General features: G+C 33.0%; 1 protein-coding gene across 3 annotated transcripts in view; it reads right to left on the bottom strand.

Moving 5' to 3' along the window:
* Positions 1-11,908, bottom strand: part of LOC123706713 (myrosinase 1-like) — a 32,898-nt gene extending 20,990 nt beyond the window's left edge. For all 3 annotated transcript variants that reach the window (XR_006753418.1, XR_006753419.1, XM_045656076.1), the window contains exon 1: positions 11,637-11,908. The gene's annotated coding sequence lies outside the window, so the exon portion shown is untranslated. The remainder of the gene's footprint in view (positions 1-11,636) is intronic.
* Positions 11,909-13,017: the final 1,109 nt, after the last annotated feature.

Below are 13,017 nucleotides of genomic sequence, written 5' to 3' on the forward strand. Positions count from 1 at the left end.
AGACCCCAATAATTATCGTCCAATAGCTCTATTACTGACTGCATCAAAGATATTTGAGAAAACAATGTGTGATCGGGTGTACGCCTTCTGCGAGAAATATGGGATATTCAATGAATGTCAAAATGGTTTTCGAAAAAACAGGTCAACAACTTTAGCAGTATATAAATTCATACAGGAAGCTCTTAATATAACAAATAATAAAGAATACGCAATCGGTCTGCTCCTAGACATGACTAAAGCCTACGATAAGGTACAATATGAAATATTGTTAAATAAACTCTATGGGATAGGTATCCGCGGAAAAACTAACGAATGGTTCAAGTCCTATCTTGAAAACAGAAAACAATTAGTAGAAATAGAATTTTATAACAATGAAAGAAAAATTCTCCAAAATTACCGCTCTGACAGTAAAACAATAAAAGCCTCAATACCACAAGGAAGCGTTATTGGGTGCCTTCTTTTTCTCATTTATATAAACGACCTTCCAAAAACCATAGAAGGACCTGGTCCATGTGTTTTATTCGCTGATGATATTTCGATTATAACCCCCTGTCATGATATCACTAACATACACTCTACACTCAATAATATTCTAACAAAAACTATAACCTGGATGAATGCACACAATCTTGAAATCAATTTTGAAAAAAACCAAAACAATAGCATTCCACCCCCGTCAAAAAAAGCCACTTTCTCTAAATTTCTCTTTTAACAACCACACAATAGAACAAGTTAACGAATTTTCATTACTAGCTATAACAATAGACACAAACATAAACTGGAAATCACACATACAAAAAATAAAATCAAAACTATCAAATTTTTTATATGCTTTCCGGGAAATTAAAAAGACTACGGACCTGAAAACCGCTCTAACTACCTACTACGCCTATGCGCATGCATGGCTAAACTACGGTGTAATAATGTGGGGAAATAGTACCGACGCACCAGCACTATTCACAACTCAAAAAAAGTTAATTCGGATCATAGTTAACATAGAACAAACAGACAGCTGCAAACCACATTTCATAAAACTAAACATTATCACTCTACCCTCATTATACATATTGGAAATCTGTAAATTTGCCCATACACACAAAGAATTTTACACCACACGCGAAGACATACAGACAGACAAGATATACACTTCGACACAAAAAACGCCTAAACCTACCATCTTCCCGATTACAAATACATGCATCAAGCCCACTAGTCATGTCAATCAAAATTTATAATAAACTACCGGAGACACTAAGAAATGAAAAAAAGATACATATATTTACAAACAAACTAAAAAAACTTCTTATACGTAAATGTTATTATAGCGTTAATGAGTACCTAGAAGATAAAAATATAGCTTAATTTCATGATTATTAATCCCTAAATATACAAAATTCAATAAATAAAAAAAAAAATATTCTATGTAATTGGTACTAGCCGGGAGTGTGAAGTTTTATGTGCTATTTTTTATTGTGTTGCTATTAGCTATGTTATATAGGTTTCGTAATGCCTTCTTTTGCTGTGCTCTAACAGGGTCCATAATATTGTACTTAGCTTTAAGCCTCATAAACATCTTTTGTAAACGTTATGGAATGCAAATAAATACATGAATACAAGTTACCAATGAAATATGAATTAAAAGTAATTTTGTCTAACCTATTCCCTCAGCTTCAATTTAAATGAATTGAAAGAAGTTATTTTTGTTATATTTGTAGGTCATTTATTGTACAACTTGTATTCTTTTAAGAAACTATTACTATCATACTATGATATGATATCAAAGATTAAAGTCCTGAAGCACAATGGCTTCATACCGCTCCCAATATATTTTCACTATAAGGGTATTAAAGATCCGTAGAGGAGATCGAACGTCCAATTTGTAATAAGTACATAAGACCATATTACTGCATTTGCTAGTTTTCGGATTACTTTCGCAATTCGCTCCGATATAAGCTCGTTAAAGTCTCAATTCCTAGGAGTTGTACATTTTATGAACGCGTTGAAAATCTAGTATATTTTTATCCAGTATTTTTTATTGAATTCAATTTTTAGAGAGAAAGGTCATGTAAAAGGTATCCATAACCGACGAGCATGCATGGTAAATGAGTGTGGATGCAGGCGGAGGCCTACCCCTTCCAAAAATGGCGGCGTGATTATATAAACAAATAAATAAGAAACTTTTAGAGCAATATAGTTCCGGTTCATTGAAATTAGAGGCTATATCGGAAAGTAAACCTAAAATAAATGGCTAATTGCTGATTATAATTTAGTTATATTAATTGAATAAAAAAATTAAACCATTGAAATGTAAGACGCGATAATGTTCTGTGAACAAAATTCCTCACAAGAGAACATTCGGTTTTAAATACGAGTATACGCTGTTGGTGTTGTGCGTAGCCGTAGCCTAGCAAAGCTGCCAATTTTCGACATAATTTATTTATTTAGTTCAAAAGGTTTCCTAACAGCCATTATAATAACAGCTTACATCTTGGAACACAAAAAAAAAACAACAAATACTTATTGTATAGACTTTAACAGGCAAACATAGCATGCTTTATAATAATAACTATTGCTAACTAACAGAATTCTTACAAACTTCAAATATGTGATCTAAAAAGCGAGAGATATAAATGATAAGTTAGATAGATAGCTCTGCGAAACAGTGAGTAAGAGAGAGAGAAACGCATTGATAACTATTTTTATTAGCTTTGAATGCTTAGACGAATGAATATTTTTTTACATACATAAAACATTAACAAAAAATATAAAAATATATTGTTGTGCGCAGTGTCAGTCAACATGCTCAGTAGCTCAATACTGTGACCACATTAAATAGTATAAAGTTACTGCATCGGTATATATGCCTTCCCAAGCCACCCGCTGGAGGTGGTAGGAGCCACGCGTAGGTAAAAAAACGTGGGAAGACCACAAAAGCGATGGGCTGACGACATAGTTAAGAATTCTGAGGAAAAATTGGTGGAGGAAGCTAAGAACAGGTCCAAATGGAAAGTTCGGTAGGGACAGGAGTGGAAACCGTAACCAGAAACGGAAATAACAAGAACTACGCTTACGACTATAACAACAAAACTAAACGAATTGTGTAAAACGAAGAAAATATATAGATACACGAATCTACAGTGTAACATGCGTATAAATAAATAATTAAATTTACTTTATTCAGTTATTAACAAGATATTATCAGTATTTAGATTACTATTTATTGATACTATTAATTAAGCAATGTAAAATAACATTATTTGAATCTAAAACTAAAAACCTTAAGAAATGTAATATAATAACTAAAATAGAATTTTTTTTTGTCCGAGGTAGAAGCTGCCAGCTCTTCGGTCTCCTGTGATGTCGACTAACCTAAAAAACCTTATAGCGCTAGGACCCCACGGGCCAAGGATCTTGCATTGGTCTTGCTTGCATATTTGCAGAATAAATAAGTTATATTTGATTTAATTTTGACTTTAACCTAGTAGTCTAAAATATACTTAACGACCTACTCTCATGTAATGTTTAACATAAAAGTTGTTTCAGAGAAGCACTATCACAAATACACGTGACTCGAGATTGGCCAAGACAAGTATGTGCCACATATTTTTCTTGGCCGGCCGGCTTGGTACTTGGTACTACCGTCGCCATTTTGAAATGTCAGACTGACATTGTCAGTTAACTCTCAAATACAACACGCAGAGTTGTCGTTACTATCTACCAACATCTAATAAAATCAAACTACATTTAAGTTTTATTTATTTTTATTCCTTGCATTATTAATTATAATGGCTTAGTTTTATATTCGAAGGGTTCCGATTTATATTTATCTTAAACTCTATTATATTAATAGTACAGGTAACAAAACTTATCATATCAGTTGTTCTTAAGGTTGTGTCACATTTATTTAAGCCTAGAACTGTATTTTCTATATATTAGTATACATTGTTTTATTAAGACATTTCAATTAATGATTAAGTTAACCTGCATGACTTCAAATTATTTCCTTTATAATGGTTAATTTTTATTGACTGGCAATACTAATCCCTGATAGCGACGCTCTTAACGGCTAAGAAAAGTATGTGGCACTGTAGATATAATATGTATGTATGATATTGTATATGACTTGAGCAGCTATCAAAGACTTATATTTGAATGCAAATTGACTTAAAGACTTCTGGTCTTGTAAGATCGCCATATCAATAATGGATTTAAAAAATTGCTGTTTTCCAAGAAATTTCAAACAAGTCGTCCACCGCTAGGTTTTCCAGCAATACAATAACGGCTGGTACGAGCGCAGGTTGTAACACTATCAACGCTTTCAGAGCGCAGGTCAAAAAAATATTGGGAAGGGGGGCGGTGGGGCTACTTCATCCGCCGTCTTGTGCAGATACTGTCCGGACACGGCTGTATCAGCAGTTATTTGCACAAGGGCCGTGATGAAGCAACAACCTTTATGACGCCAGCGAACGATGACGCGCTTCACTCACTGGAATATTATCATTATGGTAGGCGGAGGTCTCTTCTGAGCGTACTCCAAGGCGAGGATGCTACCCTAGTGAGAGTGGAAATTACAACAATGGACATTGAAATTATTATTTGTATCAATTTCTATTAAGGCTTTTTGGTTCTGTGGAGTATGTCACATTCAAAAGACAAGATCTTGTAAGCTGTTATGTTGGTTGTTGACGTTGTTGGTTGGTTTTATATACAACATTCATACAGATAGATTAGAATCAATACAAAGGCGGTTTGGTAGTGCCTTATGCTCAATGTGTGGACACAGGCGCAAAATAAATCAATATGACTAGCGTCTTGCCCACTTTCAGATGGTATTTCTTGAAAGGAGGAGGTGTATGAGCTACCCCCCCCCCCCACTTTGTATAAAATAGCAAATGGCTCACTTGACAGCTATCTTTTAGATAGACTTGACAATCAAGGTATCGACGTGGTCTGTGCGTATCCCACAACTATATATGATACCCACAAGTAACAACAATGTATCCCAAAATTGTCCGCTCGCTAGAAATTGCAAGTATTATAATTCTGTGTTCTCATGTTGATATTTTTCACAATAGTATTTATGAATTTAAAAAGATTATTCGCGGTGAAGACTTGCAACCTGAATAATTTTTATTTTTTGTCATTGAATTTGATATATGAATGCTGTATGTAACAGTTAGTATTTGGTAAACCAGGACTGAAGATGCCACTGTAATGATGTGTACAAGCGTAATTGGACTTCAGGTTTACAAAAGTTGTTTAGTTTGTAGTAACTTTATTTATTTAATCAATACAATAATTACGGTTGATTTTGTTCAGGGCGTTTGCCATTATTTGAGGTTTATTGAACCGATATAATAAAAAAAATTATAAATTGTTATGGGTTTTTAACATTAAATGAAACAAATTAGCACAGATTAGGATATTTATAAAAGGAACCTAAAACAATTAAATATATTCATATGATTGTATCTTGTGTGATGTATAATTCAAAATTGTACATCACACAAGATACAATGTATGTCTTAAAAGCGTCGAATACACGGCAATCACCGCCCGTGTCTCTGGTTTTCTCCCTTCCCTCATCCTATTATAAAATAATAATATTTTATATGTGACCTAAATATTTGAATCACAATTTACCTTAACCGAATTATAAGTATAAGCCTCGTAGCAATAACGATGCAGATAGGACCCAGATCTGCTACGCAGGGGAAAACTGGTATCTTTAGGTTTATAAAACACACAAACAGCACTTGGCAAATAGAGAATAATGTAAACATATCAAGATTATACGAAATCCTCTCAAAGTCTCCAAAACCTCTCTTGCAATAGTTATGCTTGGCACAGAGCCAAATTCAGCGATTGTCAACAGCCCGTGAACTATTGCACTCTATAATATCGTTTTGGTTAATAAAGCACTATATATTCACGCTAAAAAGTTATTCATTTTTTTTTTGTAAAATTTAATCTTTTTAAAAAAAAATTTAAATCTAAGAAGGTTTTATGCCTTTGTAACAAGAAAAAACAATTATTATTCAGTATGGTTAAGTATCTAATATAATAATAAAAAAATATGTTCAAGTTCATGCTGTTAATTGTATAAAAATAAAATAATTATATTGAAGCATACAGCACCACAGAACAGATCCGCTCATAGCCTTAGGGCTGATTGCAAATAACCGCAGAAGAAACAAAAGTATTTTGAAGGTATTAATGTTAATGTTTGGTTAATTCATGTTAATAATTTTTCATACAAAATTATACAATAAAGAAATTATTTCTCAAAATTTATATTAAAACGAATACTAGAAAAATATGTGTATCCTATGGTCTTATTGACATATGAAATTTTCTAATCCTTAGGATGCATAATAAAGGATTCTATTCACTAGCAGGTTTTAATTTATTATTCAGATTCAAATGATACTATAAACATGAAACTTGTAGTGACCGATAAAGGCGGAGATCGATCCGGTGCTCGCTGGACCGATAGGTTAAGGCCCTTACAGGTCCTTAGTCAGGTGCTAGGGCTTGCTGTAGACAAGGAGAATGAATGAGAGTGTCATGTAAATCAAATAACAAACATATCATTGCATTCTTTTAATAGTCAATTTGACGTTACGCTGTGATAAATTCAGCGAAGATCTTGTCGAATTGTCAATCTCCAACATATTACTGATCGGTTTGATTCTCTCTCTATGCAGAGACATTGCGATCCCTCCTGCCTCGTTACAACACCGTACGAGCCGTATCGATGCAAAATTTCATCAACATTGATGACTGGAAGTCCTCCACAGTCCGTCCACAGCGAACTGTGGAATCGATCCCCAGATATGACGTCCAACTATTCAAAGTTAGAGTGTACTAGTGGGTGCTAGGGTCCTCCCTCAAAGGCTGGCAAAGCACGAACTAGAAATGGGTCTATGGGCTGCGATGATACAAATTGAAGAGAGATTCATTAGCTTGTACAACGTAAAATGTTTTGTTGATGAAATCTAAGAATATATTTACGAGACGAAACTTTAAAAAAACTCTTGTATAATTTTTAAGTGCTGTATTTTACATAGTATGTCTATTGTAACAGAAATAGACTTATCCATTATAAATAAAATATATATTTATTGTTTATATACATAATGAACTTAAATTTTCGCTTTTTTAACGTCTACTTGACGAATCTTTAGAAAACTAACAGAAAATTTTGTTCACAATTTTTCGTATGCTGTATTTTAAAGTTTTCAATAATTATATCGATGTCTGTGTTTTGTGGCAGTGTGCCCGTCGTGTTCTTAAGACACTCAGCACAATCATAATCACCAGCTGCCTTATTATTACCGAACCAATACGTTTAAGTGGCCTTTAAGAAAAGAGCGTACGGATCGAAAACACAATCGCAAGCCTTCCGCAAGTGTGAACCCATGGGCTGTATCACATAACATTAGGTGAGCCTCGTGCCAATTTCTATATATATTAATATACAATTAAGGTCAAACTTTAAACGAACTCTTATATATTTCTTAGAAACAATAAAACTCATACACTCTAATAAATATTTATGTGCTTTACGAAATGCTCGTAAAAACTAAACAGATGTTAAAATTCAATGTATAATAATCGTCAAATCATCTGTTTACCTGATATAAAGCAGTGGATTTATTTTTGTTCGGTTACGTAAACAGTTTCACAAGACTAACCTTGGAGTTTTATTACAATGGTTAATTGATGGTAACCGCGACTATTTGTGGATAGTAACACAGCTGATTGATAACTAGTGCAATGTTAAGACCTTAAAGAGATAAAAAAAGCTTTGCCTCTGGTTTATTCATCGTCCTCTAAACATGATCTTTTTAGTAATGCTTTTTTAAACAAGTTTCATTTCAACTTTAAAATACGTTTTTCATAAAATCGTAATTGCACCATTATAACTAAAGTAATTTGTCTCGTTTCATCTTAACGTAAACACTTATTTACAGTAAGAGACAAAAGATTACTAGTTAAACAAAAAGCTATTATACAACGACCGATATTTAAGACGTGACTTAGCCTATCGCGGAATATGGTTAAAATGAGTATTTAAAATATCCATAGCGGAAAATCACCTGCATCGTGAGTATACCCCACAAGCACACCTTCACGTACGTAATATCACTTCAATACCATCACACAGAACAGCCAAATTAGATATTACTTACTTAATGTATTGAATAACTTTATATATTTTTTCCCTTTTACAAGTGTTTGAAATATTATGTATTCCATCTTAGGCAATTTATATTGCAAAGAAAAAAACACATAACATTTTTTACATTTACAATAACAAAACATTGAATAGCGATTTTACGTTGTCTGATAGTTATGTCTAATAAAAACTACTTAAAGACTGAAATTCTAACAGATGAATGATAATAAACACCCGGCAAAAATATTTAAAACAAAATAAACTAAAGAAACTTACTTATTATTAATGGCGGTGAATCTGTATTCTTTATTTGATGAAGCAATTTCGTTAGCTCTCTAATTAATTGAAGCTTACGTCAGACCACTCAAGTTGTAATGAAGTGTTTTCCGATTCTGTGTCACGCAATGAGCCTGAAACCAATCCCCCATCCGACTCTTGTATCATAAAAGATACGGTAAACATTAGATATTCAGATGGATCACGGTTTCTTTATCAATTATAAAACCGTACACAGTGTACAGAGTTTTATGTTTATTTGTATTAAATGGTGGTAGGTAAATTCCAATTTTTATGTATCTAAAGAATGCTGCAACAACGAGACCTCGTGCGTAGCACGGCCCCTGTTTTAATTTCCTAAGCTGAATAACCTGTAACCCACACGAGAGGCGAGTTAGGTATTAATTATTTTTTATTGTTAAATTACCTTCTAAGTTCCGTAAATGTTTAATATATTATGTATTCCATCTTTGGCTTTTTAATATAATTGTTTTTTGTTTAATATAATTAATGCTAGCTATGGAGTATTAAATGAATAAAAGAGACAACGTCCTCGATATCCAGTCTTTTGTCCCAGAGGCTTTTGTTGTTATAACTTTTGTAATCTTGAACGATATGATCGTCATTCTATTATGAAATAATGATATACGAAAGTGTAGTATATGTATGAATATGTATCTGAATATTTTAAATATATCCGGACATTTCTGAATATGTTTATGGAAAAAAGCTTCTTAATGTTGTTTGCCAACGGTCATTTTAATGATCATATAATGAAGAAACTGTAATCAAATCAAATATTCAAACCAAAACACCAGTGGCTTTATAACCTTTGTTCTTGGAATCAAAATTCTGTACCTAATTGTTGAATAGTTTTCTTTCTTGATAGGTAAAATCCTCAACCTTTTTTAATTGGTCCAAGGCACGTCGGTTCCATTTAAATTACCTACGCGAAATATGTATTGGTGACCAGCCGTAATTCGAACTAACGATTATGCAAACGTTGAATCATGTTCAATTCTCTTCAGTGTCAAAGTGAATTGATATTCAATAGCTATTTGACGTTTATAGAACGTGTACGAGTAATTAAACACACCAAGTGAGGAGTTACTTGCGGCTATTGTTGTCAATTAAAAAAGCAATTGTTTGACATTTATGGTCAAATATAAATAAAATAAAAACATTGTTACTTTTAAAAAATAAGTAAAAGAAATTGTAAATTATATTTATATAATATAATATTCCTTAAATGTACTTTCAGTTGTTTATTAATGTTTGAATTATTATATCTATGTACTAGGAGTGTTCAATAAAAAGTGATCGGTATGACGCAATTTTCGTTTTTGTTAAATTTTATTTTATTTTCCGACATCACCCACAGACCAGACACCCATCGACACTATTTGAACGAAAGAGAGTTAATTGCTTTTTAATTATTGTTATCATTAGATAGAAACATTAGTCTGGGCTAGCCACGTTTTTACCCAAGATTCGCATTATCACTATTTATTGAACACCCCACGTAAGTTGGATTTGTCGTATAAGTTTTTCACCTGAGTCAGAAAATACATAACAGAAACAGAGTATGAAAACGGGTAAGGCTGTGACGCTCCACTGATCTCCAGATACGTGCTGTCCACTTCAATAATTTATACGATTCTGTGAGAATGCTTACTCAGGTGTGCGGTACCTCGTACGGTATAAAATATGCATCTCTTTCATATGGATGTGTTCGAATAACGTTTCTCGTTTTCCCCGATGTCTATATAAATAAAAATCATGGAGCATCACGACTTATTTTTCGTTGTTAGAATTATTTTTAACAGACGATCGGGTAAAGAGGGCATCTATGTCTTAAAATAACCTTAGTTATTGAATAGGATGTAAGAATATTTGAAAATACTATATTCAGTTCAATTAGTACAAACTATTTTTTTATAGAGGTATTTCAAGAAATATTTTCAAGTATTTGTCAAGTACCTGACGTCAAACTCTTTCGCTTCCTAGAACTCCGACAAGCTATAATAATAATAATATAATATAGCCACCACTGGGCCACTTCGTTCCACATCCGATTTGGCCATTGTAGTCTTATTAGATTTTTATAAGCGTGTTTTTCGATATTTTTGTTTAGCTCGAGGTAAAATGTGTCTATAGTTTTTTGATCTGATCTTTCTCTAGATGAGTAAATTAATATAATATACCATAAATCTGTGTATCCTGGTAACTTCAAATTCATCATTGCTATGCGTTCTGAGACTCCTATAAAAGCCTCTATATAATTTACAGGGTTTTATTGATTATAACTCCAACCCCGACAAGCTATAGAACAGATAAATAGTATATTTACGTATCGTATTTCCTTTGCGACCAACTCAGCTGCTGCAGTGATATTTATATTAAAAGTTAAACTCTTTAATAATTCTTAAATCTTTGAAGACTACTCGGTCCTGATACAATACATTCAACTACTAACATTATAATTGCGTTCGTCAGACTTAGCTGATTTAAATCTATGAAACTTTTGTAAATAAAGATACTTTTGCAGGTAAGACTACATAGAAGAGCAAGAATTAAAAGTTATATAGAAGAGCACGATTTGGCATTAAAAAATACATGTAAGCCTGTTTCGCCCTTCAAGCAATTACAAAACTATAAATATTTTTTTATATATAATCAAAGCAAACTATCACCCTACCCTTACATTCGACCCCTTTTTTAATAGCAATATTACTACTGGATGAGTCTGTGTAATATTTAATGGCAAAACGTTTGCCGTCAAATAAATCTACTATAAAAATCGCCACAGTTTTATCGCACAGTACGATAATAAGATTTACTCTACATCAATTTTTGTTTATTTTGACGTGTAAAATCGATAACATTATCACGATAGACTTCTCGTTTAGGACCTTGACATGTCTAGAACTAAATTGATGAATAGAGGAACTTCGCTTTAAAAGTACCTCCTAAAGTTAAATCAACAGGCGGAGAAGAATTAAATTCTCATTCGTCTAAGAAATATCAAATACATTAGACGTTTCTGTAATGCCTGTACAATCGATTTCGTATAGCGGATAGTGTTGTGTTCGTCTTAAATAGCTAAATTAAATTTGACAAATCTTCACATAGAAATATTGAAATTAATTTTACTTAAATATAGTAAAATCATACTCACGTGTGCTCTAGACATGACATCCATTTTCCTCGAATTCAAAACCACATTGGTAAGCACGAATCAGGTATAAATCTAGGTACTTCACAGTAACACGAAAATCATAATTGGAAATTGCCCACCGATTTGTCACAATTGATCTCAACGAATCACAAACAACGTATCGAAATATGACGAATATTGATACACACCAGATTTATTAGGAATTATTAATACAAAACGGTGTTTTTAATGATTTTGGCGTATAGAACGTGCAAAGAGGCGATTCGGCGCGCCACTGAGCGTTATCCCGATTCCCGATCATCTCGGCACGCGTGACGCGCATGCGTCAGGCATCCTCTAGCTTTTATTGGAAACATAGGACATTCGAAAAATCATCGAATTTTAAAAAACGTGTAAATGATCTAAAACCGGAGGAATACTAATTATACATAGTTATCTAGCTATTTATGTAACTAAGGTATCCTATTTCGAAAATTTACGATCACGATTAGGATTACGATCTAAGTAAAGTAAATTTTATAACAAAAACTATGTACCAACGATGCGAAATTGCTAAATTCTTATGTTACTTCTTTAGAAGGCTACAGAAGAATAATAATTCCAGTACGTAATAATTATATTCACATTTATAAATGCACGCGAATAGGTACAGTTATTTCGAAATAACAATAATATTAAACGTATTTTTATTTAAAATTATTAGTAAACGCATAGTTTATCCTGTTTCTAATATAACAAACTTATTGAATTATAAATATATGTCTACTTTTCCCTAAAAGGACGGCAACGCATCGTTAGATATATCTCCGTCCGCCGCAAGGTCATTTTCCTCGTGTAGATAAAAAGTACCTATAGCAGCGATGTGGTTGGACGTCTCCCGATAAATGTGACCTCAAATCCTCTGTTTTGCGTTCATGCTGTATCCTAGATGGATTTAGGGGGTAAATAATGTGCTTCAAACTGATTCTGGCGCGGCGGTAAAAGTATGCGCACACAAGCCACTATAGCCCTAATCACATCTTCATGTCCGTGTCGATTTAAATCTACGACTAGTACATGTACAGCTTACCCGGTTTTGAAGAGCTTAGATGAAAATTCCATACGTTTCTGTCATACGGGATTCATATCTAAGTTTCGACTCTGAATCTTACACTTAGAGTGGAGTTACACATACCACTGTATGAGGCGATGGGCAATGCCGCCTTGCCAAACAAAAGAATCGAAACCTGATATACGGTGATTAACGTTACGATCTCGCCTAACTTAAGACTAATATGTAATTTAAGACTAACATAATTTACTAAAAAAGGATAATTAACTGTCCAACAACACTACTTACAATCTTTATTACGAGGACGTCACTTTGTTCTTGGATACTATT

This window comes from Pieris brassicae, chromosome 3 (assembly GCF_905147105.1).
Source record: "Pieris brassicae chromosome 3, ilPieBrab1.1, whole genome shotgun sequence".
Classification (NCBI taxonomy): domain Eukaryota; kingdom Metazoa; phylum Arthropoda; class Insecta; order Lepidoptera; family Pieridae; genus Pieris; species Pieris brassicae.